Raw genomic sequence first — 24944 nt, 5'->3', positions numbered from 1 at the left:
AAGCATGTTAGGATCAGTTAGAAGTCCCTTTCCTATAAAATTCCACCAAGCTTATTATTAGGGGTTGTACTAGTGGAATTTCCCAAGCATGGATAACAAAACCTCGGAGTTCATTTTTAGTGCATGAAATAATTTTCAATTTTTTTTTCCATACATGAACTCTAAAATTTTCATTTTATTATGCCTTATATCTTTTTTGTTTACGAGGAAAATGGGAGAGTGAAAACTCAAGTTTGGATCTGAAAACAAATTTGAACATCCAAAATAGAAATGCAAAAATGCTGAGAGAGGTAGTTCCAAAAAGTATCTGTGATTTTTAAGTACTGGCAAAAAGTGGGTTGATTGGCCCTGGTAGAGATATCCATCCTCTTGAGAACTTGATTTTTTCTACTCCTTGAAATTTTTGGATCAATAGGTCCACTTGCATCCTCAACATGTTTTTGGCATACATATCCACTACACTTAAAGCATGTTAGGATCAGTTAGAAGCCCATGTCCTATAAAATTCCACGAAGCTTATTATTAGGGGTTGTACTAGTGGAATTTCCCAAACATGGATAATAAATCCTTGAAGTTCATTTTTAGTGCAAGAATGAATTTCCAAATTTTTTTTGGATACATGATCTCTAAAATTTTAATATTGTTATGCCTTATATCTTTTTTGTTTACGAGATAAATGGGAGAGTGAAAACTCAAGTTTGGATCTCAAAACAAATTTGAACATCCAAAATGGAAATGCATAAATGCTGAGAGAGATAGTTCCAAAAAGTATATGTGATTTATAGGCATAGGCAAAAACTGGGTTGTTTGGCTCTGGTAAATATCCAACCACTTGAGAATTTAATTTTTTCTACTCCTTGAAATTTTTGGATCATTAGGTCCACTTGCATCCTCAACATGTTTCTGGCATGCATATCCACCACACTTAAAGCATGATAGGATCAATTAGAAGTCCCTTTCCAATAAAATTCCACCAAGCTTATTACTAGGGGTTGTACAAGTAGAATTTCCGAAACATGGATAACGAAACCTTGGAGTTCATTCTTAGTGCGTGAAATAATTTTCAAATTTTTTTTGCATACGTGAACTCTAAAATTTTCATTTGGTTATGCCTTCAATCTTTTTTGTTTACGAGAAAAATGGGAGAGTGAAAACTCAAGTTTGATTCTGAAAAAAAATTTGAACATCCAAAATGGAAATGCACAAAAGCTGAGAGAGATAGTTCCAAAAAGTATGTGTGATTTTTAAGGACAGGTAAAAAGTGGGTTGTTTGGCTCTGGTAAATATCCAACCACTTGAGAATTTGATTTTTTACTCCTCCAAATTTTTGGATCATTAGGTCCACTTGCATCCTCAACATGTTTCTGGCATGCATATCGACCACACTTAAAGCATGTTAGGATCATTTAGAAATCCCTATCCTATAAAATTCTGCCAAGCGTATTATTAGGGGTTGTACTAGTGGAATTTCGCAAACATGGATAACAAAACCTCGGAGTTCATTTTTAGTGCGTGAAATAATTTTCAATCTTTTTCGGCACACATGAACTCTGAAATTTTCATTTTGTTATGCCTTATATCTTTTTTGTTTACGAGAAAAATGGGAGAGTGAAAACTTAAGTTTGGATCTCAAAACAAATTTGAACATCCAAAATGGAAATGCATAAATGCTGAGAGAGATAATTCCAAATAGTATCTGTGATTTTTAAGGATAGGCAAAAAGTTGGTTGTTTGGCCCTAGTAATTATCCAACCACTTGAGAATTTGATTTTTTCTACTCCTTGAAAGTTTTGGATCATTAGGTCTACTTGCATCCTCAACATGCTTCTGGCATGCATATCCACCACACTTAAAGCATGTTAGGATCAGTTAGAAGTCCTTTTCCTATAAAATTCTACCAAGCTTAATATTAGGGTTTGTACTAGTGGAATTTCCCAAGCATGGATAACAAACCTCGGAGTTCATTTTTAGTGCGTCAAATAATTTTTAAATTTTTTTCACATACATGAAGTCTAAAATTTTCGTTTTGTTATGCCTTATATCTTTCTTGTTTACTAAAAAAATGGGAGAGTGAAAACTCAAGTTTGGATCTGAAAACAAATTTGAACATCCTAAATGGAAATGAACAAATGCTGAGTGAGATAGTTCCATAAAGTATCTGTGATTTTTAAGGATAGGCAAAAAGTGGGTTGTTTGGCTCTGCTAAATATCCAACCACTTTAGAATTTGATTTTTTCTATTCCTTGAAATTTTTGGATAATTAGGTCCACTTGCATCCTCAACATATTTCTGGTATGCATATCCACTACACTTAAAGAATGTTAGGATCAGTTAGAAGTCCCTTTCCTATAAAATTCCACCAAGCGTATTATTAGGGGTTGCACTAGTGGAATTTCCCAAGGATGGATAATAAAACCTCGAAGTTCATTTTTAGTAAATGAAATAATTTTAAACATTTTTTGCATACATGAACTCTAAAATTTTCATTTTGTTATGCCTTATATCTTTTTTGTTTACGAGAAAAATGGGAGAATGAAAACTCAAGTTTGGATCTAAAAACAAATTTGAACATCCAAAATGGAAATGCACAAATGCTGAGAGATATACTTACAAAAAGTATATCTAATTTTTAAGGATTGGCAAAAAGTGGGTTGTTTGGCTCTGGTAAATATCCAACCACTTGAGAATTTGATTTTTTCTACTCCTTGAAAATTTTGGATCATTAGGACCACTTGCATCCTCAACATGTTTTAGGCATGCATATCCACCACACTTAAAGCATATTAGCATCAGTTAGAAGTCCCTTTCCTCTAAAATTACACCAAGCTTATTATTAGGGGTTGTTCTAGTAGAATTTTCCAAACACAGATAAGAAAACCTTGGAGTTCATTTTTAGTGCATGAAATAATATTCAAATTTTTTTTGCATACATGAACTCTTAAATTTTCATTTTTTTATGCCTTATATCTTTTTTGTTTAGGAGAAAAATGGGAGAGAGAAAACTCAAGTTTGGATCTGAAATCAAATTTGAACATCCAAAATAGAAATGCACAAATGCTGAAAGAGGTAGTTCCAAAAAGTATCTGTGATTTTTAAGGACTGGCAAAAAGTGGGTTGTTTGTCTCTGGTAAATATCCAACCACTTGAGAATTTGATTTTTTCTATTCCTTGAAATTTTTGGATCATTAGGTCCACTTGCATCATCAACATGTTTCTGGCATGCATATCCATCACACTTAACGCATGTTAGGATCAGTTAGAAGTCCCTCTCCTATAAAATTCTACCAAGCTTATTATTAGGGGTTGTACTAGAGGAATTTCCCAAACATGGATAACAAAACCTTGGAGTTCCTTTTTAGTGCGTGAAATAATTTTCTAATTTTTTTTGCATACATGAACTCTAAAATATTCATTTTGTTATGCCTTATATCTTTTTTGTTTACGAGAAAAATGGGAGAGTGAAAACTCATGTTTGGATCTGAAAACAAATTTGAACATCCAAAATAGAAATGCACAAATGCTGAGAGAGGTAGTTCCAAAAAGTATCTGTGATTTTTAAGGACTGGCAAAAAGTGGGTTGTTTGTCTCTGGTAAATATCCAACCACTTGAGAATTTGATTTTTTCTATTCCTTGAAATTTTTGGATCATTAGGTCCACTTGCATCATCAACATGTTTCTGGCATGCATATCCACTACATTTAACGCATGTTAGGATCAGTTAGAAGTCCCTCTCCTATAAAATTCTACCAAGCTTATTATTAGGTGTTGTACTAGAGGAATTTCCCAGACATGGATAACAAAACCTTGGATTTCCTTTTTAGTGCGTGAAATAATTTTCTAATTTTTTTTGCATACATAAACTCTAAAATTTTTGTTTTGTTATGCCTTATATCTTTCTTGTTTACTAGAAAAATGGGAGAGTGAAAACTCAAGTTTGGATCTGAAAAAAAATTTGAATATTCAAAATGGAAATGCACAAAGGCTGAGAGAGATAGTTCCAAAAAGTTTCTGTGATTTTTAAGGACCGGCAAAAAGTTTGTTGTTTGGCTCTGGTAAATATCCAACCATTTGAGAATTTGATTTTTTCTACTCCTTGAAATTTATGGATCATTAGGTCCACTTGCATCCTCAACATGTTTCTGGAATGCATATCCACCACTCTTAAAGCATGTTAGGATCAGTTAGATGTCCCTTTCGTATAAAATTCCACCAAGCTTATTATTTGGGGTTGTACTAGTGGAATTTCCCTAACATGGAGAACAAAACCTTGGAGTTCATTTTTAGTGCGTGAAATAATTTTGAAATTTTTTTTGCATACATGAACTCTAAATTTTTCATTTTGTTATGCCTCATATCCTTTTTCTTTACGAGAAAAATGGGAGAGTGAAAACTCAAGTTTGGATGTGAAAACAAATTTGAACATCCAAAATAGAAATGCACAACTGCTAAGAGAGATAGTTCCAAAAAGTATCTGTGATTTTTAAGGATGGGCAAAAAGTGGGTGGTAAGGCCCTAGTAGATATCCAACCACTTGTGAATTTGATTTTTTCTACTCCCTGAAATTTTTGGATCATTAGGTCCACTTGCATCCTCAACATGTTTCTTGCATGCGTATCCACCACACTTAAAGCATGTTAGGATCAGTTAGAAGTCCCTTTCCTATAAAATTCCACCAAGCTTATTATTAGGGGTTGTCTTAGTGGAATTTCCCAAACAGGGATAACAAAACCTTGGAGTTCATTTTTAGTGCGTGAGATAATTTTCAAATTTTTTTTTGTATACACGAACTCTTAAAATTTTTATTTTGTTATGCTTTATATCTTTTAGTTTACGAGAAAAATGGGAGACTGAAAACTCAAGTTTGGATCTCAAAACAAATTTGAACATCCAAAATGGAAATGCACAAATGCTGAGATAGATAGTTCTAAAAAGTATCTGTGATTTTTAAGGATAGACAAAAAGTGGGTTGTTTGGCTCTGGTAAATATCCAACCACTTGAGAATTTGATTTTTGACTCCTTGAAATTTTTGGATCATTAGGTCCACTTGCATCCTCAACATGTTTCTGGCATGCAAATCCACCACACTTAAAGCATATTAGGATCAGTTAGAAGTCCCTTTCATATAAAATTCCACCAAGCTAATTATTAGGGGTTGTACTAGTGGAATTTCCCAAACTTGGATAACAAAACCTCGGTGTTAATTTTTATGCGTGAAATAATTTTCAAATTTTTTTGCATACATGAACTCTAAAATTTTCATTTTGTTATGCCTTACATCGTTTTTGTTTACGAGAAAAATGGGAGAGTGAAAACTCAAGTTTGGATCTGAATACAAATCTGAACATCCAAAATGGAAATGAACATATGCTGAGAGAGACAATTCAAAAAAGTATATGTGATTTTTAAGGATAGGCAAAAAGTGGGTTGTTTGGCTCTGGTAAATATCTAACCACTTGAGAATTTGATTTTTTCTACTCCTTGAAATTTTTGGATCATTAGGTCCACTTGCATCCTCAACATGTTTCTGGCATGCAAATCCACCACACTTAAAGCATGTTAGGATCAATTAGAAGTCCCTTTCCTATAAAATTCCAACAAGCTTATTATTAGGGGTTGTACTAATGGAATTTCCCAGACATGGATAACATAACCTTGGAGTTAATTTTTAGTGCGTGAAATAATTTTCAAATTTTTTTTGCATACATGAATTCGAAAATTTTCATTTTGTTATGCCTTACAACTTTTTTGTTTATGAGAAAAATGGGAGAGTGAAAACTCAAGTTTGGATCTGAAAACAAATTTGAACATCCAAAATGGAAAAGCACAAATGCTTAGAGAGACAGTTCCAAAAAGTATCTGTGATTTTTAAGGATAGGAAAAAAAGTGTGTTGTTTCGCTATGGTAAATATCCAACCACTTGAGAATTTGATTTTTTCTACTACTTGAAATTTTTGGATCATTAGGTCCACTTGCATCCTCAACATGTTTCTGGCATGCTTATCCACCACACATAAAGCATGTTAGGATCAGTTAGAAGTCTATTTCCTATAAAATTCCACCAAGCTTATTATTAGGGGTTTTACTAGTGGAATTTCCCAAACATGGATAACAAAACCTTGGAGTTCATTTTTAGTGCGTGAAATAATTTTTGAATTTTTTTTGCATACATGAACTCAACAATTTTCATTTTGTTATGCCTTATATCTTTTTGTTTACGAGAAAAATGGGAGAGTGAAAAGTCAAGTTTCGATCTGAAAACATATTTGAACATCCACAATAGAAATGCACAAATGCTGAGAGAGGTAGTTCCAAAAAGTATCTGTGATTTTTAAGGAAAGGCAAAAAGTGGGTTCTTTGTCTCTGGTAAATATCCAACCTCTTGAGAATTTGATTTTATCTACACCTTGAAATTTTTGGATCATTAGGTCCACTTGCATCCTCAACATGTTTCTGGCGTGCATATCCACCACACTTAAAGCATGTTAGGATCAGTGAGAAGTCCCTTTGCTATGAAATTCCACCAAGCTTATTATTTGGGGTTGTACTAGTGGAATTTCCCAAACATGGATAACAAAACCTTGGAGTTCATTTTTAGTGCGTGAAATAAGTTTTAAATTTTTTTTGCATACATGAACTCTAAATTTTCATTTTGTTATGTGTTATATATTTTTTGTTTAGCTGAAAAATGGTAGAGTGAAAACTCATGTTTGGATCTGAAAACAAATTTGAACATCCAGAATTGAAATGCACAAATGCAGAGGGAGATAGTTACAAAAAGTATATGTGATTTTTAAGGACAGGCAAAAGTGGGTTGTTTGGCTCTGGTAAATATCCAACCACTTGAGAATTTTATGTTTTACTCCTTGAAATTTTTGGATCATTAGGTCCACTTGCACCCACAGCATGTTTCTGGTATGCATATCCACCACACTTAAAGCATGGTAGGTAAAGTTAGAAGTCCCTTTCCTATAAAATTCCACCAAGCTTATTATTAGGGGTTGTACTAGTGGAATTTCCCTAACATGGATAACAAAACCTTGGAGTTCATTTTTAGTGCGTGTAATAATTTTCAAATATTTTTTGCATACATGAACTCTTAAATTTTCATTTTGTTATGCCTTTTATGTTTTTCGTTTACGAGAAAAACGGAAGAGTGAAAACTCAAGTTTGAATCTGAAAACAAATCTGAACATCCAAAATGGAAAGGCACAAATGCTGGGAGAGATAGTTCCAAAAAGTATCTGTGATTATTAAGGATAGGCAAAAAGAGGGTTTTTTGGCCTTCGTAGATATCCAACCACTTGAGAATTTGATTTTTCTACTCCTTGAAATTTTTGGATCATTAGGTCCACTTGCATCCTCAACATGTTTCTGGCATACATATCCACCACACTTAAAGCGTGTTAGGATCAGTTAGAAGTCCCTTTCCTATAAAATTCCAAGAAGCTTTTTATTAGGGGTTGTACTAGTGGAATTTCCCAAACATGGATAACAAAACCTTGGAGTACATTTTTAGTGCATGAAATAATTTTCAAATTTTATTTTGCATACATGAACTCTTAAATTTTCATTTTGTTATGCCTTATATCTTTTTTGTTTACGAGAAAAATGGGAGAGTGAAAACTCAAGTTTGGATCTGAAAACAAATTTGAACATCAAAAATGGAAATGCACAACTGCTGATTGTGATAGTTCCAAAAAGTGTCTGTGATTTTTAAGGACAGGCAAAAAGTGGGTTGCTTGGCTCAGGTAATTATCCAACCACTTGAGAATTTGATTTTTTCTACTCCTTGAAATTTTTGGATCATTAGGTCCACTTGCATCCTCAACATGTTTCTCGCATGCATATCCACCAAACCTAAAACATGTTATGATCAGTTAGAAGTCCCTTTCCTATAAAATTCCACCGAGCATATTATTAGGGGTTGTTCTAGTGGAATTTCCCAAGCATGGATAGCGAAACCTCGGAGTTCATTTTTAGTGAGTGAAATAATTTTCAAATTTTTTTTCAATACATGAACACTAAAATTTTTCTTTTGTTACGCCTTATATCTTTTTTGTTTACGAGAAAAATGGGAGAGTGAAAACTGAAGTTTGGATCTGAAAACTAATTTGAACATCCAAAATGGAAATGCACAAATGCTGAGAGAGATAGTTCCAAAAAGTTCCTGTGATTTTTAAGGATAGGCAGAAAGTGGGTTGTTTGGCTCTTGTAAATATCCAACCACTTGAGAATTTGATTTTTTCTACTCCTTGAAATTTTTGGATCATTAGGTCCACTTGCATCCTCAACATGTTTCTGGCATGCATATCCACTGCACTTAAAGCATGTTAGGATCAGTTAGAAGTCCCTTTCCTATAAAATTCCACTAATCTTATTATTAGGGGTTGTGCTAGTGGAATTTCCCAAGCATGGATAGCAAAACCTCGGAGTTCATTTTTAGTGCGTGAAATAATTTTCAAATTTTTTTTGCATACATGAACTCTAAATTTTCATTTTGTTATGTGTTATATATTTTTTGTTTAGCTGAAAAATGGTAGAGTGAAAACTCATGTTTGGATCTGAAAACAAATTTGAACATCCATAATTGAAATGCACAAATGCTGAGGGAGATAGTTACAAAAAGTATATGTGATTTTTAAGGACAGGCAAAAAGTGGGTTGTTTGGCTCTGGTAAATATCCAACCACTTGAGAATTTTATGTTTTACTCCTTGAAATTTTTGGATCATTAGGTCCACTTGCACCCACAACATGTTTCTGGCATGCATATCCACCAAACTTAAAGCATGGTAGGTAAAGTTAGAAGTCCCTTTCCTTTAAAATTCCACCAAGCTTATTATTAGGGGCTGTACTAGTGGAATTTCCCTAACATGGATAACAAAACCTTGGAGTTCATTTTTAGTGCGTGTAATAATTTTCAAATATTTTTTGCATACATGAACTCTTAAATTTTCATTTTGTTATGCCTTTTATGTTTTTCGTTTACGAGAAAAACGGAAGAGTGAAAACTCAAGTTTGAATCTGAAAACAAATTTGAACATCCAAAATGGAAAGGCACAAATGCTGGGAGAGATAGTTCCAAAAAGTATCTGTGATTATTAAGGATAGGCAAAAAGAGGGTTTTTTTGCCTTGGTAGATATCCAACCACTTGAGAATTTGATTTTTCTACTCCTTGAAATTTTTGGATCATTAGGTCCACTTGCATCCTCAACATGTTTCTGGCATGCATATCCACCACACTTAAAGCATGTTAGGATCAGTTAGAAGTCCCTTTCCTATAAAATTCCAAGAAGCTTTTTATTAGGGGTTGTACTAGTGGAATTTCCCAAACATCGATAACAAAACCTTGGAGTACATTTTTAGTGCATGAAATAATTTTCAAATTTTATTTTGCATACATGAACTCTTAAATTTTCATTTTGTTATGCCTTATATCTTTTTTGTTTACGAGAAAAATGGGAGAGTGAAAACACAAGTTTGGATCTGAAAACAAATTTGAACATCAAAAATGGAAATGCACAACTGCTGATTGTGATAGTTCCAAAAAGTATCCGTGATTTTTAAGGACAGGCAAAAAGTGGGTTGTTTGGCTCAGGTAATTATCCAACCACTTGAGAATTTGATTTTTTCTACTCCTTGAAATTTTTGGATCATTAGGTCCACTTGCATCCTCAACATGTTTCTCGCATACATATCCACCAAACCTAATACATGTTATGATCAGTTAGAAGTCCCTTTCCTATAAAATTCCACCGAGCATATTATTAGGGGTTGTTCTAGTGGAATTTCCCAAGCATGGATAGCGAAACCTCGGAAGTCATTTTTAGTGAGTGAAATAATTTTCAAATTTTTTTTCAATACATGAACTCTAAAATTTTTCTTTTGTTATGCCTTATATCTTTTTTGTTTACGAGAAAAATGGGAGAGTGAAAACTGAAGTTTGGATCTGAAAACTAATTTGAACAGCCAAAATGGAAATGCACAAATGCTGAGAGAGATAGTTCCAAAAAGTACCTGTGATTTTTAAGGATAGGCAGAAAGTGGGTTGTTTGGCTCTTGTAAATATCCAACCACTTGAGAATTTGATTTTTTCTACTCCTTGAAATTTTTGGATCATTAGGTCCACTTGCATCCTCAACATGTTTCTGGCATGCATATCCACCGCACTTAAAGCATGTTAGGATCAGTTAGAAGTCCCTTTCCTATAAAATTCCACTAAGCTTATTATTAGGGGTTGTGCTAGTGGAATTTCCCAAGCATGGATAGCAAAACCTCGGAGTTCATTTTTAGTGCGTGAAATAATTTTCAAATTTTTTTTGCGTGCATGAACTCTAAAATTTTTCTTTTGTTATGCCTTATTTCTTTTTTGTTCACGAGAAAAATGGGACAGTGAAAACTCAAGTTTGGATCTGAAAACTAATTAGAACATCCAAAATGGAAATCCACAAATGCTGAGAGAGATAGTTCCAAAAAGTACCTATGATTTTTAAGGATAGGCAGAAAGTGGGTTGTTTGGCTCTTGTAAATATCCAACCACTTGAGAATTTGATTTTTTCTACTCCTTTAAATTTTTGGATCATTAGGTCCACTTGCATCCTCAACATGTTTCTGGCATGCTTATCCACCGCACTTAAAGCATGTTAGGATCAGTTAGATGTCCCTTTCCTATAAACTTCCACTAAGCTTATTATTAGGGGTTGTGCCAGTGGAATTTCGCAAGCATGGATAGCAAAACCTCGGAGTTCATTTTTAGTGCGTGAAATAATTTTCAAATTTTTTTTGCGTACATGAACTCCAAAATTTTTCTTTTGTTATGCCTTATATCTTTTTTGTCCACGAGAAAAATGGGAGAGTGAAAACTCAAGTTTGGATCTGAAAACAAATTTGAACATCCAAAATGGAAATGCACAAATGCTGAGAGTGATAGTTCCGAAAAGTATCTGTGATTTTAAAGGATAGGAAAAAGGTGGGTTGTTTGGCTCTGGTAAATATCCAACCACTTGAGAATTTGATTTTTTCTACTCGAAATTTTTGGATCATTAGGTCCACTTGCATCCTCAACATGTTTCTGGCATGCTTATCCACCGCACTTAAAGCATGTTAGGATCAGTTAGAAGTCCCTTTCCTATAAAATTCCACTAAGCTTATTATTAGGGGTTGTGCCAGTGGAATTTCCCAAGCATGGATAGCAAAACCTCGGAGTTCATTTTTAGTGCGTGAAATAATTTTCAAATTTTTTTTGCGTACATGAACTCCAAAATTTTTCTTTTGTTATGCCTTATATCTTTTTTGTCCACGAGAAAAATGGGAGAGTGAAAACTCAAGTTTGGATCTGAAAACAAATTTGAACATCCAAAATGGAAATGCACAAATGCTGAGAGAGATAGTTTCGAAAAGTATCTGTGATTTTAAAGGATAGGAAAAAGGTGGGTTGTTTGGCTCTGGTAAATATCCAACCACTTGAGAATTTGATTTTTTCTACTCCTTGAAATTTTTGGATCATTAGGTCCACTTGCATCCTCAACATGTTTCTGGCATGCTTATCCACCACACTTAAACATTTTAGGATCAGTTAGAAGTCCATTCCCTATAAAATTCCACCAAGCTTATTATTAGGGGTTGTACTAGTGGAAATTCCCAAAAATGGATAACAAAACCTTGGAGTTCATTTTTAGTGCGTGAAATAATTTTCAAATTTTTTTTGCATTCATGAACTCTAAAATTTTCATTTTGTTTTGCCTTTGACCTTTTTTGTTTACGAGAAAAATGGGAGAGTGAAAACTCTAGTTTGGAACATCCAAAATGGAAATGTACAAATGCTGATTGCTATAGTTCCAAAAAGTATCTGTGATTTTTATGGATTGGAAAAAAGCGGGTTGTTTGGCCCAGGTAAATATCCAACCACTTGAGAATTTGATTTTTCTACTCCTTGAAATTTTTGGATCATTAGGTCCACTTGTATCCTCAATATGTTTCTAGCATGCATATCCACCACACTTAAAGCATGTTAGGATCAGTTAGAAGTCCCTTCCCTATAAAATTCCACAGAGCTTATTATTAGGGGTGGTACTAGTGGAATTTCCCAAACATGGACAACAAAACCTTGGAGTTCATTTTTAGTGTATGAAGTAATTTTCAAATTTTTTTTTGCATACATGAACTCTAAAAATTTCATTTTGTTATGCCTTATATCTTTTTTGTTTATGAGAAAAAGGGTGAGAGAAAACTCTAGTTTGGATCTAAAAACAAATTTGAACATCCAAAATAGAATTGCACAAATGCTGTGAGAGGTTGCTCCAAAAAGTATCTGTGATTTTTAAGGACTGGCGAAAAGTGGGTTGTTTGGCTCTGGTAAATATTCAACCAGTTGAGAATTTAATTTTTTCTACTCCTTGAAATTTATGGATCATTAGGTCCACTTGCATCCCCAACATGTTTCTGGCATGCAATTCCACCATACTTAAAGCATGTTAGGATCAGTTAGAATTCCCTATCCTATAAAATTCCACCAAGCTTATTATTAAGGGTTGTATTAGTGGAATTTCCCAAACAGGGATAACAAAATCTTGGAGTTCATTTTTAGTGCATGAAATAATTTTCAAATTTTTTTTGCATACATGAACTCTAAAATTTTCATTTTGTTATGCCTTATATCTTTTTTGTTTACGAGAAAAATGGGAGAGTGAAAACTCAAGTTTGGATCTGAAAAGAAATTTAAACATCCAAATTAGAAATGCACAAATTCTGAGAGAGGGAGTTCCAAAAAGTATCTGTGATTTTTAAGGAAAGGCAAAAAGTGGGTTATTTGTCTCTGGTAAATATCCAACCACTTGAGAATTTGATTTTTCTACTCCTTGAAATTTTTGGATCAATAGGTCCACTTGCATCCTCAACATGTTTCTGGCATCCATATCCACCACACTTAAAGCATGTGAGGATCAGTTAGAAGTCCATTTCCTACAAAATTCCACCAAGCTTATTATTAGGGGTTGTAGTAGTGGAATTTACCAAGCATGGATAACTAAACCTCGGAGTTCATTTTTAGTGCGTGAAATAATTTTCATATTTTTTTTGCATACATGAACTCTAAAATTTTCATTTTGGTATACCTTATATCATTTTTGTTTACGAGAAAAATGGGAGAGTGAAAAATCAAGTTTGGATCTGAAAACAAATTTGAACATCCAAAAAGGAAATGCACATATGCTGAGAGAGATAGTTCCAAAATGTGTCTGTGATTTTTAAGGATAAGCAAAAAGTGGGTTGTTTGGCTCTGGTAAATATCCAACCACTTGAGAATTTGATTTTTTCTACTCCATGAAATTTTTGGATCATTAGGTCCACTTGCATCCTCAACATGTTTCTCGCAAGCATATCCACCACACTTAAAGCATGATAGGATCAGTTAGAAATCCCTTTCCAATAAAATTCCACCAAGCTTATTACTAGGGGTTGTACAAGTGGAATATCCCAAACATGGATAACAAAACCTTGGAGTTCAATTTTAGTACATGAAATAATTTTCAAATTTTTTTTGCATACGTGAACTCTAAAATTTTCATTTTTTTATGCCTTATATCTTCTTTGTTTACGAGAAAAATGGGAGAGTGAAAACTCAAGCTTTGATCTGAAAACAAATTTGAACATCCAAAATGGAAATGCACAAATGTTGAGAGAGATAGTTCCAAAAAGTATCTGTGATTTTTAAGGACAGGTAAAAAGTGGGTTGTTTGGCTCTTGTAAATATCCAACCACTTGAGAATTTGATTTTTTACTCCTTGAAATTTTTGGATCATTAGGTCCACTTGCATCCTCAACATGTTTCTGGCATGCATATCCACCACACTTAAAGCATGTTAGGATCAGTTAGAAGCCCATATCATATAAAATTCCACGAAGCTTATTATTAGGGGTTGTACTAGTGGAATTTCCCAAACATGGATAATAAATCCGTGAAGTTCATTTTTAGTATAAGAATGAATTTCCAAATTTTTTTTGGATACATGATCTCTAAAATTTTCATTTTGTTATGCCTTGCATCTTTTTTGTTTACGAGATAAATGGGAGAGTGAAAACTTAAGTTTGGATCTCAAAACAAATTTGAACATCCAAAATGGAAATGCATAAATGCTGAGAGAGATAGTTCCAAAAAGTACCTGTGATTTTTAAGGATAGGCAAAAACTGGGTTATTTGGCTCTGGTAAATATCCAACCACTTGACAATTCGATTTTTTCTACTCCTTGAAATTTTTGGATCATTAGGTCCACTTGCATCCTCAACATGTTTCTGGCATGCATATCCACCACACTTAAAGCATGTTAGGATCAGTTAGAAGCCCATATCCTATAAAATTCCACGAAGCTTATTATTAGGGGTTGTACTAGTGGAATTTCCCAAACATGGATAATAAATCCTTGAAGTTCATTTTTAGTGCAAGAGTCAATTTCCAAATTTTTTTTGGATACATGACCTCTAAAATTTTCATTTTGTTATGCCTTATATCTTTTTTGTTTACGATATAAATGGGAGAGTGAAAACTCAAGTTTGGATCTCAAAACAAATTTGAATATCCAAAATGGAAATGCATAAATGCTGAGAGAGATAGTTCTAAAAACTATCCGTGATTTTTAAGGATAGGCAAAAACTGGGTTGTTAGGCTTTGGTAAATATCCAACCACTTGACAATTTGATTTTTTCTACTCGAAATTTTTGGATCATTAGGTCCACTTGCATCCTCAATATGTTTCTGGCATGCATATCCACCACACTTAAAGCATGTTAGAATCAGTTAGAAGTCCCTTTCCTATAAAATTCCACCAAGCTTATTATTAGGGGTTGTACTAGTGGAATTTCCAGATCATGGATATCAAAACCTCGGAGTTCATTTTTAGTGCGTGAAATAATTTTCAAATTTTTTTTGCATACATGAACTCTAAAATTTTCATTTTGTTATGCCTTATATCTTTTTTGTTTATGAGGAAAATGGGAGAGTGAAAACTCAAGTTTGGATCTGAAAACAAATTTGAACATCCAAAATAGAAATGCACAAGTGTTGAGAGAGGTAGTTCCAAAAAGTATCTGTGATTTTTAAGTACTCGCAAAAAGTGGGTTGATTGGCCCTGGAAGAGATATCAATCCTCTCGAGAATTTGATTTTTTCTACTCCTTGAAATTTTTGGATCATTTGGTCCAGTTGCATCCTCAACATGTTTCTGGCATGCATATCCACCACACTTAAAGCATGTTAGGATCAGTTAGATGCCCATATCCTATAAAATTCCATGAAGCTCATTATTAGGGGTTGTACTAGTGGAATTTGCCAAACATGGATAATAAATCCTTGAAGTTCAATTTTAGTGCAAGAATGAATTTCCAAATTTTTTTTGGTTACATGAATTTTCATTTTGTTATGCCTTATATATTTTTTGTTTACGAGATTAATGGGAGAGTGAAAACTCAAGTTTAGATCTCAAAACAAATTTGAACATCCAAAATGGAAATGCATAAATGCTGAGAGAGATAGTTCCAAAAAGTATCTGTGATTTTTAAGGATGGGTAAAAACTGGGATGTTTGGCTCTGGTAAATATCCAACCACTTGACAATTTGACTTTTTCTACTCCTTGAAATTTTTGGATCATTAGGTCCACTTGCATCCTCAACATGTTTCTGGCATGCATATCCACCACACTTAAAGCATGACAGGATCAGTTAGAAGTCCCTTTCCAATAAAATTCCCCCAAGCTTATTACTAGGGGTTGTACAAGTGGAATTTCCCAAACATGGATAACAAAACCTTGGAGTTCATTTTTAGTGTGTGAAATAATTTTCAAATTTTCTTTGCATACGTGAACTCTAAAATTTTCATTTTGTTATGCCTTACATCTTTTTTGTTTACGAGAACAATGGGAGAGTGAAAACTGAAGCTTGATTCTGGAAACAAATTTGAACATCCAAGATGGAAAGGCACAAATGCTGAGAGAGATAGTTCCAAAAAGTATCTGTGATTTTTAAGGACAGGTAAAAGGTAGGTTGTTTGGCTCTGGTAAATATCCAACCAATTGAGAATTTGATTTTTTACTCCTTGAAATTTTTGGATCATTAGGTCCACTTGCATCCTCAACATGTTTCTTGCATGCATATCCACCACACTTAAAGCATGTTAGGATAAGTTAGAAGTCCCTTTCCTATAAAATTCCACCAAGCTTATTATTAGGGGTTGTACTAGTGGAATTTCCCAAACATGGATAACAAAACCTCGGAGTTCATTTTTAGTGCGTGAAATAATTTTCAAACTTTTTTTGGATACATGAACTCAAAAATTTTCATTTTGTTATGCCTTATATCTTTTTTGTTTACACGAAAAATGGGAGAGTGAAAACTCAAGTTTGGATCTCAAAATAAATTTGAACATCCAAAATGGAAATCCATAAATGATGAGAGAGATAATTCCAAAAAGTATCTGTGATTTTTAAGGATTGGCAAAAAGTTGGTAGTTTGGCCCTAGTAAATATCCAACCACTTGAGAATTTGATTTTTTCTACTCCTTGAAATTTTTGGATCATTGGGTCCACTTGCATCCTCAACATGTTTCTTGCATGCATATCCACCACACTTAAAGCATGTTAGGATCAGTTAGAAGTCCCTCTCCTATAAAATTCCACCAAGCTTAATATTAGGGGTTGTACTAGTGGAATTTCCCAAGCATGGTAACAAAACCTCGGAGTTCATTTTTAATGCGTGAAATAATTTTCAAATTTTTTTTGCATACATGAACTCTTAAATTTTCGTTTTGTTATGCCTTATATCTTTCTTGTTTACTAGAAAAATGGGAGAGTGAAAACTCAAGTTTGGATCTGAAAACAAATTTGAACATCCAAAATGGAAATGCACAAATGCTGAGTGAGATAGTTCCAAAAAGTATCTGTGATTTTTAAAGATAGGCAAAAAGTGGATTGTTTGGCTCTGCTAAATATCCAACCACTTTAGAATTTGATTTTTTCTACTCCTTGAAATTTTTGGATCATTACGTCCAATTGCATCCTCAACATGTTTCTGGCATGCATATCCACCACACTTAAAGCATGTTAGGATCAGTTAGAAGTCCATTCCCTATAAAATTCCACCAAGCATATTATTAGGGGTTGCACTAGTGGAATTTCCCAAGGATGGATAATTAAACCTCGAAGTTCATTTTTAGTGCGTGAAATAATTTTAAACATTTTTTGCATACATGAACTCTAAAATTTTCGTTTTGTTATGCCTTATATCTTTTTTGTTTACGAGAAAAACGGGAGAGTGAAAACTCAAGTTTGGATCTAAAACAAATTTGAACATCCAAAATGGAAATGCACAAATGCTGAGAGAGATAGTTACAAAAAGTATATGTGATTTTTAAGGATTGGCAAAAAGTGGGTTGTTTGGCTCAGGTAAATATCCAACCACTTGAGAATTTGATTTTTTCTACTCCTTGAAAATTTTGGATCATTAGGACCACTTGCATCCTCAACATGTTTTTGGCAGGCACATCCACCACACATAAAGCATATTAGCATCAGTTAGAAGTCCCTTTCCTATAAAATTCCACCAAGCTTATTATTAGGGGTTGTACTAGTAGAATTTTCCAAACATGGAAAAGAAAACCTTGGAGTTCATTTTTAGTGCATGAAATAATTTTCAATTTTTTTTTGCATACATGAACTCTAAAATTTTCATTTTGTTATGCCTTATATCTTTTTTTTAGGAGAAAAATGGGAGAGTGAAAACTCAAGTTTGGATCTGAAATCAAATTTGAACATCCAAAATAGAAATGCACAAATGCTGAGAGAGGTAGTTCCAAAAAGTATCTGTGATTTTTAAGGACTGGCAAAAAGTGGGTTGTTTGTCTCTGGTAAATATCCAACCACTTGAGAATTTGATTTTTTCTATTCCTTGAAATTTTTGGATCATTAGGTCCACTTGCATCATCAACATGTTTCTGGCATGCATATCCACCACACTTAACGCAAGTTAGGATCAGTTAGAAGTCCCTCTCCTATAAAATTCTACCAAGCTTATTATTAGGTTTTGTACTAGAGGAATTTCCCAAACATGCATAACAAAACCTTGGAGTTCCTTTTTAGTGCGTGAATTAATTTGCTAATTTTTATTACATACAAGAACTCTAAAATTTTCATTTTGTTATACCTTATATCTTTTTTGTTTCTGAGAAAAATGGGAGAGTGAAAACTCAAGTTTGGATCTGAAAACAAATTTGAACATCCGAAATAGAAATGCACAAATACTAATAGTGGTAGTTCCAAAAAGTATCTGTGATTTTTAAGGACTGGCAAAAAGTGGGTTGTTTGTCTCTGGTAAATATCCAACCAATTGAGAATTTGATTTTTTCTATTCCTTGAAATTTTTGGATCATTAGGGCCACTTGCATCATCAACATGTTTCTGGCATGCATATCCACCACACTTAACGCATGTTAGGATCAATTAGAAGACCCTCTCCTATAAAATTCTACCAAGCTTATTATTAGGGGTTGTACTAGAGGAATTTCCCAAACATGGATAACAAAACCTTGGAGTTCGTTTTTTGTGCGTGAAATAATTTTGTAATTTTTTTTGCATACATGAACTCGAAAATTTTCATTTTGTTATGCCTTATATCTTTTTTGTTTAAGAGAAAAATGAGAGAGTGAAAACTCAAGTTTGGATCTGAAAACAAATTTGAACATCCAAAATGGAACTACACAAATGCTGAGAGAGATAATTCAAAAAAGTATGTGTGATTTTTAAGGACTGGCAAAAAGTGGGTTGTTTGGCTCTGGAAAATATCCAACCACTTGAGAATTTGATTTTTTCTACTCCTTGAAATTTATGGATCATTAGGTCCACTTGCATCCTCAAAATGTTTCCTGCATGCATATCCACCACACTTAAAGCATGTTAGGATCAGTTAGAAGTCCCTTTCCTATAAAATTCCACCAAGCTTATTATTAGGGGTTGTCTTAGTGGAATTTCCCAAACAGGGATAAAAAAACCTTGGAGTTCATTTTTAGTGCGTGAAATAATTTTCAAATTTTTTTTTGTATACACGAACTCTTAAATTTTTATTTTGTTATGCTTTATATCTTTTTTGTTTAAGAGAAAAATGGGAGACTGAAAACTCAAGTTTGGATCTCAAAACAATTTTGAACATCCAAAATGGAAATGCACAAATGCTGAGAGAGATAGTTCCAAAAAGTATCTGTGATTTTTAAGGATAGACAAAAAGTGGGTTGTCTGGCTCTGGTAAATATCCAACCGCTTGAGAATTTGATTTTTTTCTCCTTGAAATTTTTGGATCATTAGGTCCATTTGCATCCTCAAAATGTTTCCTGCATGCATATCCACCACACTTAAAGCATGTTAGGATCAGTTAGAAGTCCCTTTCCTATAAAATTCCACCAAGCTTATTATTAGGGGTTGTATTAGTGGAATTTCCCAAACAGGGATAACAAAATCTTGGAGTACATTTTTAGTGCATGAAATAATTTTCTAATTTTTTTTGCATACATGAACTCTGAAATTTTCATTTTGTTATGCCTTATATCTTCTTTGTTTACGAGAAAAATGGGAGAGTGAAAACTCAAGTTTGGATCTGAAAACAAATTTGAACATCCAAATTTGAAATGCACAAATTCTGAGAGAGGGAGTTCCAAAAGTATCTGTGATTTTTAAGGACAGGCAAAAAGTGGGTTGTTTGTCTCAAGTAAATATCCAACGACTTGAGAATTTGATTTTTCTACTCTTTGAAATTTTTGGATCATTAGGTCCACTTGCATCCTCAACATGTTTCTGGCATCCATATCCACCACACTTAAAGCATGTTAGGATCAGTTAGAAGTCCATTTCCTACAAAATTCCACCAAGCTTATTATTAGGAGTTGTAGTAGTGGAATTTCCCAAGCATGGATAACTAAACCTCGGAGTTCATTTTTAGTGCGTGAAATAATTTTCAAATTTTTTTGCATACTTGAACTCTAAAATTTTCAATTTTTTATACCTTATATCATTTTTGTTTACGAGAAAAATGGGAGAGTGAAAAATCAAGTTTGGATCTGGAAACAAATTTGAACATCCAAAAAGGAAATGCACAAATGCTGAGAGAGATAGTTCCAAAAAGTATCTGTGATTTTTAAGGTTAGGCAAAAAGTGGGTTGTTTGGCTCTGGTTAATATCCAACGACTTGAGAATTTGATTTTTTCTACTCCTTGAAATTTTTGGATCATTAGGTCCACTTCCATCCTCAAAATGTTTCTTGCATGCATATCCACCACACTTAAAGCATGTTAGGATCAGTTAGAAGTCCCTTTCCTATAAAATTCCACCAAGCTTATTATTAGGGGTTGTCTTAGTGGAATTTACCAAACAGGGATAAAAAAACCTTGGAGTTCATTTTTAGTGCGAGAAATAATTTTCAAATTTTTTTTTGTATACACGAACTCTTAAATTTTTATTTTGTTATGCTTTATATCTTTTTTGTTTACGAGAAAAATGGGAGACTGAAAACTCAAGTTTGGATCTCAAAACAAATTTGAACATCCAAAATGGAAATGCACAAATGCTGAGAGAGATTGTTCCAAAAAGTATCTGTGATTTTTAAGGATAGACAAAAAGTGGGTTGTTTGGCTCTGGTAAATATCCAACCACTTGAGAATTTGATTTTTTACTCCTTGAAATTTTTGGATCATTAGGTCCACTTGCATCCTCAACATGTTTCTGGCATGCAAATCCACCACATTTAAAGCATATTAGGATCAGTTAAAAGTCCCTTTCCTATAAAATTCCACCAAGCGAATTATTAGAGGTTGTACTAGTGGAATTTCCCAAACTTCGATAACAAAACCTTGGTGTTCATTTTTAGTGTGTGAAATAATGTTCAATTTTTTTTGCATACATGAAGTCTAAAATTTTCATTTTGTTATGCCTTATATCGTTTTTGTTTACGAGAAAAATGGGAGAGTGAAAACTCAAGTTTGGATCTGAATACAAATCTGAACATCCAAAATGGAAATGCACAAATGCTGAGAGAGACGGTTCAAAAAAGTATCTGTGATTTTTAAGGATAGGCAAAAGTGGGTTGTATGGCTCTGGTAAATATCCAACCACTTGAGAATTTGATTTTTTCTACGCCTTGAAATTTTTGGATCATTAGGTCCAGTTGCATCCTCAACATGTTTCTGGCATGCAAATCCACCACAGTTAAAGCATGTTAGGATCAGTTAGAAGTCCCATTCCTATAAAATTCTACCAAGCTTAGTACTGGAATTTCCCAAACATGGATAACATAACCTTGGAGTTCATTTTTAGTGCATGAAATAATTTTCAAATTTTTTTTGCATACATGAACTCTAAAATTTTCATTTTGTTATGCCTTACAACTTTTTTGTTTACGAGAAAAATGGGAGAGTGAAAACTCAAGTTTGGATCTGAAAACAAATTTGAACATCCAAAATGGAAAAGCACAAATGCTTAGAGAGACAGTTCCAAAAAGTATCTGTGATTTTTAAGGATAGGCAAAAAGTGTGTTGTTTGGCTATGATAAATATCCAACCACTTGAGAATTTGATTTTTTCTACTCCTTGAAATTTTTGGATCATTAGGTCCACTTGCATCCTCAACATGTTTCTGGCAAGCATATCCACCACACTTAAAGCATGTTAGGATCAGTTAGAAGTCCCTTTCCTATAAAATTCCACCAAGCTTATTATTAGGGCTTGTCTTAGTGGAATTTCCCAAACAGGGATAAAAAAACTTTGGAGTTCATTTTTAGTGTGTGAAATAATTTTCAAATTTTTTTTTGTATACACGAACTCTTAAATTTTTATTTTGTTATGCTTTATATCTTTTTTGTTTACGAGAAAAAATGGGAGACTGAAAACTCAAGTTTGGATCTCAAAACAAATTTGAACATCCAAAATGGAAATGCACAAATGCTGAGAGAGATTGTTCCAAAAAGTATCTGTGATTTTTAAGGATAGACAAAAAGTGGGTTGTTTGGCTCTGGTAAATATCCAACCACTTGAGAATTTGATTTTTTACTCCTAGAAATTTTTGGATCATTAGGTCCACTTGCATCCTCAACATGTTTCTGGCATGCAAATCCACCACACTTAAAGCATATTAGGATCAGTTAAAAGTCCCTTTCCTATAAAATTCCACCAAGCTAATTATTAGGGGTTGTACTAGTGGAATTTCCCAAACTTGGATAACAAAACCTTGGTGTTCATTTTTAGTGTGTGAAATAATGTTCAAATTTTTTTGCATACATGAACTCTAAAATTTTCAAATTGGTTATGCCTTACATCGTTTTTGTTTACGAGAAAAATGGGAGAGTGAAAACTCAAGTTTGGATCTGAATACAAATCTGAACATCCAAAATAGAAATGCACAAATGCTGAGAGAGGTAGGTCCAAAAAGTATATGTGATTTTTAAGGATAGGCAAAAAGTGGGTTCTTTGTCTCTGGTAAATATCCAACCTCTTGAGAATTTGATTTTATCTACACCTTGATATTTTTGGATCATTCGGTCCACTTGCATCCTCAACATGTTTCTGGCATGCATATCCACCACACTTAAAGCATGTTAGGATCAGTTAGAAGGCCCTTTGCTATAAAATTCCACCAAGCTTATTATTAGGGGTTGTACTAGTGGAATTTCCCAAACATGGATAACAAGACATTGGAGTTCATTTTTAGTGCGTGAAATTAGTTTTAATTTTTTTTTGCATACATGAACTCTAAAATTTTCATTTTGTTATGTCTTATATCTTTTTTGTTTGCGAGAAAAATGGTAGAGGGAAAACTCAAGTTTGGATCTGAAAACAAATTTTAACATCCAAAATGGAAATGCACAAATGCAGAGAGAGATAGTTCCAAAAAGTATCTGTGATTTTTAAGGACAGGCAAAAAGTGGGTTGTTTGGCTCTGGTAAATATCCAACCACTTGAGAATTTTATGTTTTACTCCTTGAAATTTTTGGATCATTAGGTCCACTTGCACCCACAACATGTTTCTGGCATGCATATCCACCACACTTAAAGCATGGTAGGATCAGTTAGAAGTCCCTTTCCTATAAAATTCCACCAAGCTTATTATTAGGGGTTGTACTAGTGGAATTTCCCTAACATGGATAACAAAACCTTGGAGTTCATTTTTAGTGCGTGTAATAATTTTCAAATATTTCTTGCATACATGAACTCTTAAATTTTCATTTTGTTATGCCTTTTATGTTTTTTTTTTACGAAAAACGGAAGAGTGAAAACTCAAGTTTGAATCTGAAAACAAATTTGAACATCCAAAATGGAAAGGCACAAATGCTGAGAGAGACAGTTCCAAAAAGTATCTGTGATTATTAAGGATAGGCAAAAAGAGGGTTTTTTGGCCTTGGAAGATATCCAACCACTTGAGAATTTGATTTTTTCTACTCCTTGTAATTTTTGGATCATTAGGTCCACTTGCATCCTCAACATGTTTCTGGCATTCATATCCACCACACTTAAAGCATGTTAGGATCAGTTAGAAGTCCCTTTCCTATAAAATTCTAGCAAGCTTTTTATTAGGGGTTGTACTAGTGGAATTTCCCAAACATGGATAACAAAACCTTGGAGTTCATTTTTAGTGCATGAAATAATTTTCAATTTTTTTTTTCATATATGAACTCTTAAATTTTCATTTTCTGATGCCTTATATCTTTTTTGTTTACTAGAAAAATGGGAGAGTGAAAACTCAAGTTTGGATCTGAAAACAAATTTGAACATCAAAAATGGAAATGCACAATTGCTGAGTGTGATAGTTCCGAAAAGTATCTGTGATTTTTAAGGACAGGCAAAAAGTGGGTTGTTTGGCTCCCACAACATGTTTCTGGCATGCATATCCACCACACTTAAAGCAAGGTAGGATCTGTTAGAAGTCCCTTTGCTATAAAATTCCACCAAGCTTATTATTAGGGGTTGTACTAGTGGAATTTCCCTAACATGGATAACAAACCCTTGGAGTTCATTTTTAGTGCGTGTAATAATTTTCAAATATTTCTTGCATACATGAACTCTTAAATTTTCATTTTGATATGCCTTTTATGTTTTTTATTTACGAAAAATGGAAGAGTGAAAACTCAAGTTTGAATCTGAAAACAAATTTGAACATCCAAAATGGAAATGCACAATTGCTGAGTGTGATAGTTCCAAAAAGTATCTGTGATTTTTAAGGACAGGCGAAAAGTGGGTTGTTTGGCTCTAGTAATTATCCAACCACTTGAGAATTTGATTTTTTCTACTCCTTGAAATTTTTGGATCATTATTAGGGCTTGTCTTAGTGGAATTTCCCAAACAGGGATAAAAAAACTTTGGAGTTCATTTTTAGTGTGTGAAATAATTTTCAAATTTTTTTTTGTATACACGAACTCTTAAATTTTTATTTTGTTATGCTTTATATCTTTTTTGTTTACGAGAAAAATGGGAGAGTGAAAACTCAAGTTTGGATCTGAAAACAAATTTGAACATCCAAATTAGAAATGCACGAAATCTGAGAGAGGGAGTTCCAAAAAGTATCTGTGATTTTAAAGGACAGGCAAAAAGTGGGTTGTTTGTCTCTGGTAAATATCCAACCACTTGAGAATTTGGTTTTTTCATCTCTTTGAAATTTTTGGATCATTAGGTCCACTTGCATCCTCGACATGTTTCTGGCATCCATATCCACCACACTTAAAGCATGTTAGGATCAGTTAGAAGTCCATTTCCTGCAAAATTCCACCAAGCTTATTATTAGGAGTTGTAGTAGAGGAATTTCCCAAGCATGGATAACTAAACCTCGAAGTTCATTTTTAGTGCGTGAAATAATTTTCATATTTTTTTTTGCATACATGAACTCTAAAATTTTCATTTTGTTATACCTTATATCATTTTTTTTTACG

Source organism: Aristolochia californica, unplaced genomic scaffold, assembly GCF_029961685.1.
Source record: "Aristolochia californica isolate CCGP_79_NKW_82.1479 unplaced genomic scaffold, dmAriCali1.0.hap1 SCAF_2, whole genome shotgun sequence".
NCBI lineage: Eukaryota > Viridiplantae > Streptophyta > Magnoliopsida > Piperales > Aristolochiaceae > Aristolochia > Aristolochia californica.
This window is presented reverse-complemented; position numbering follows the sequence as displayed.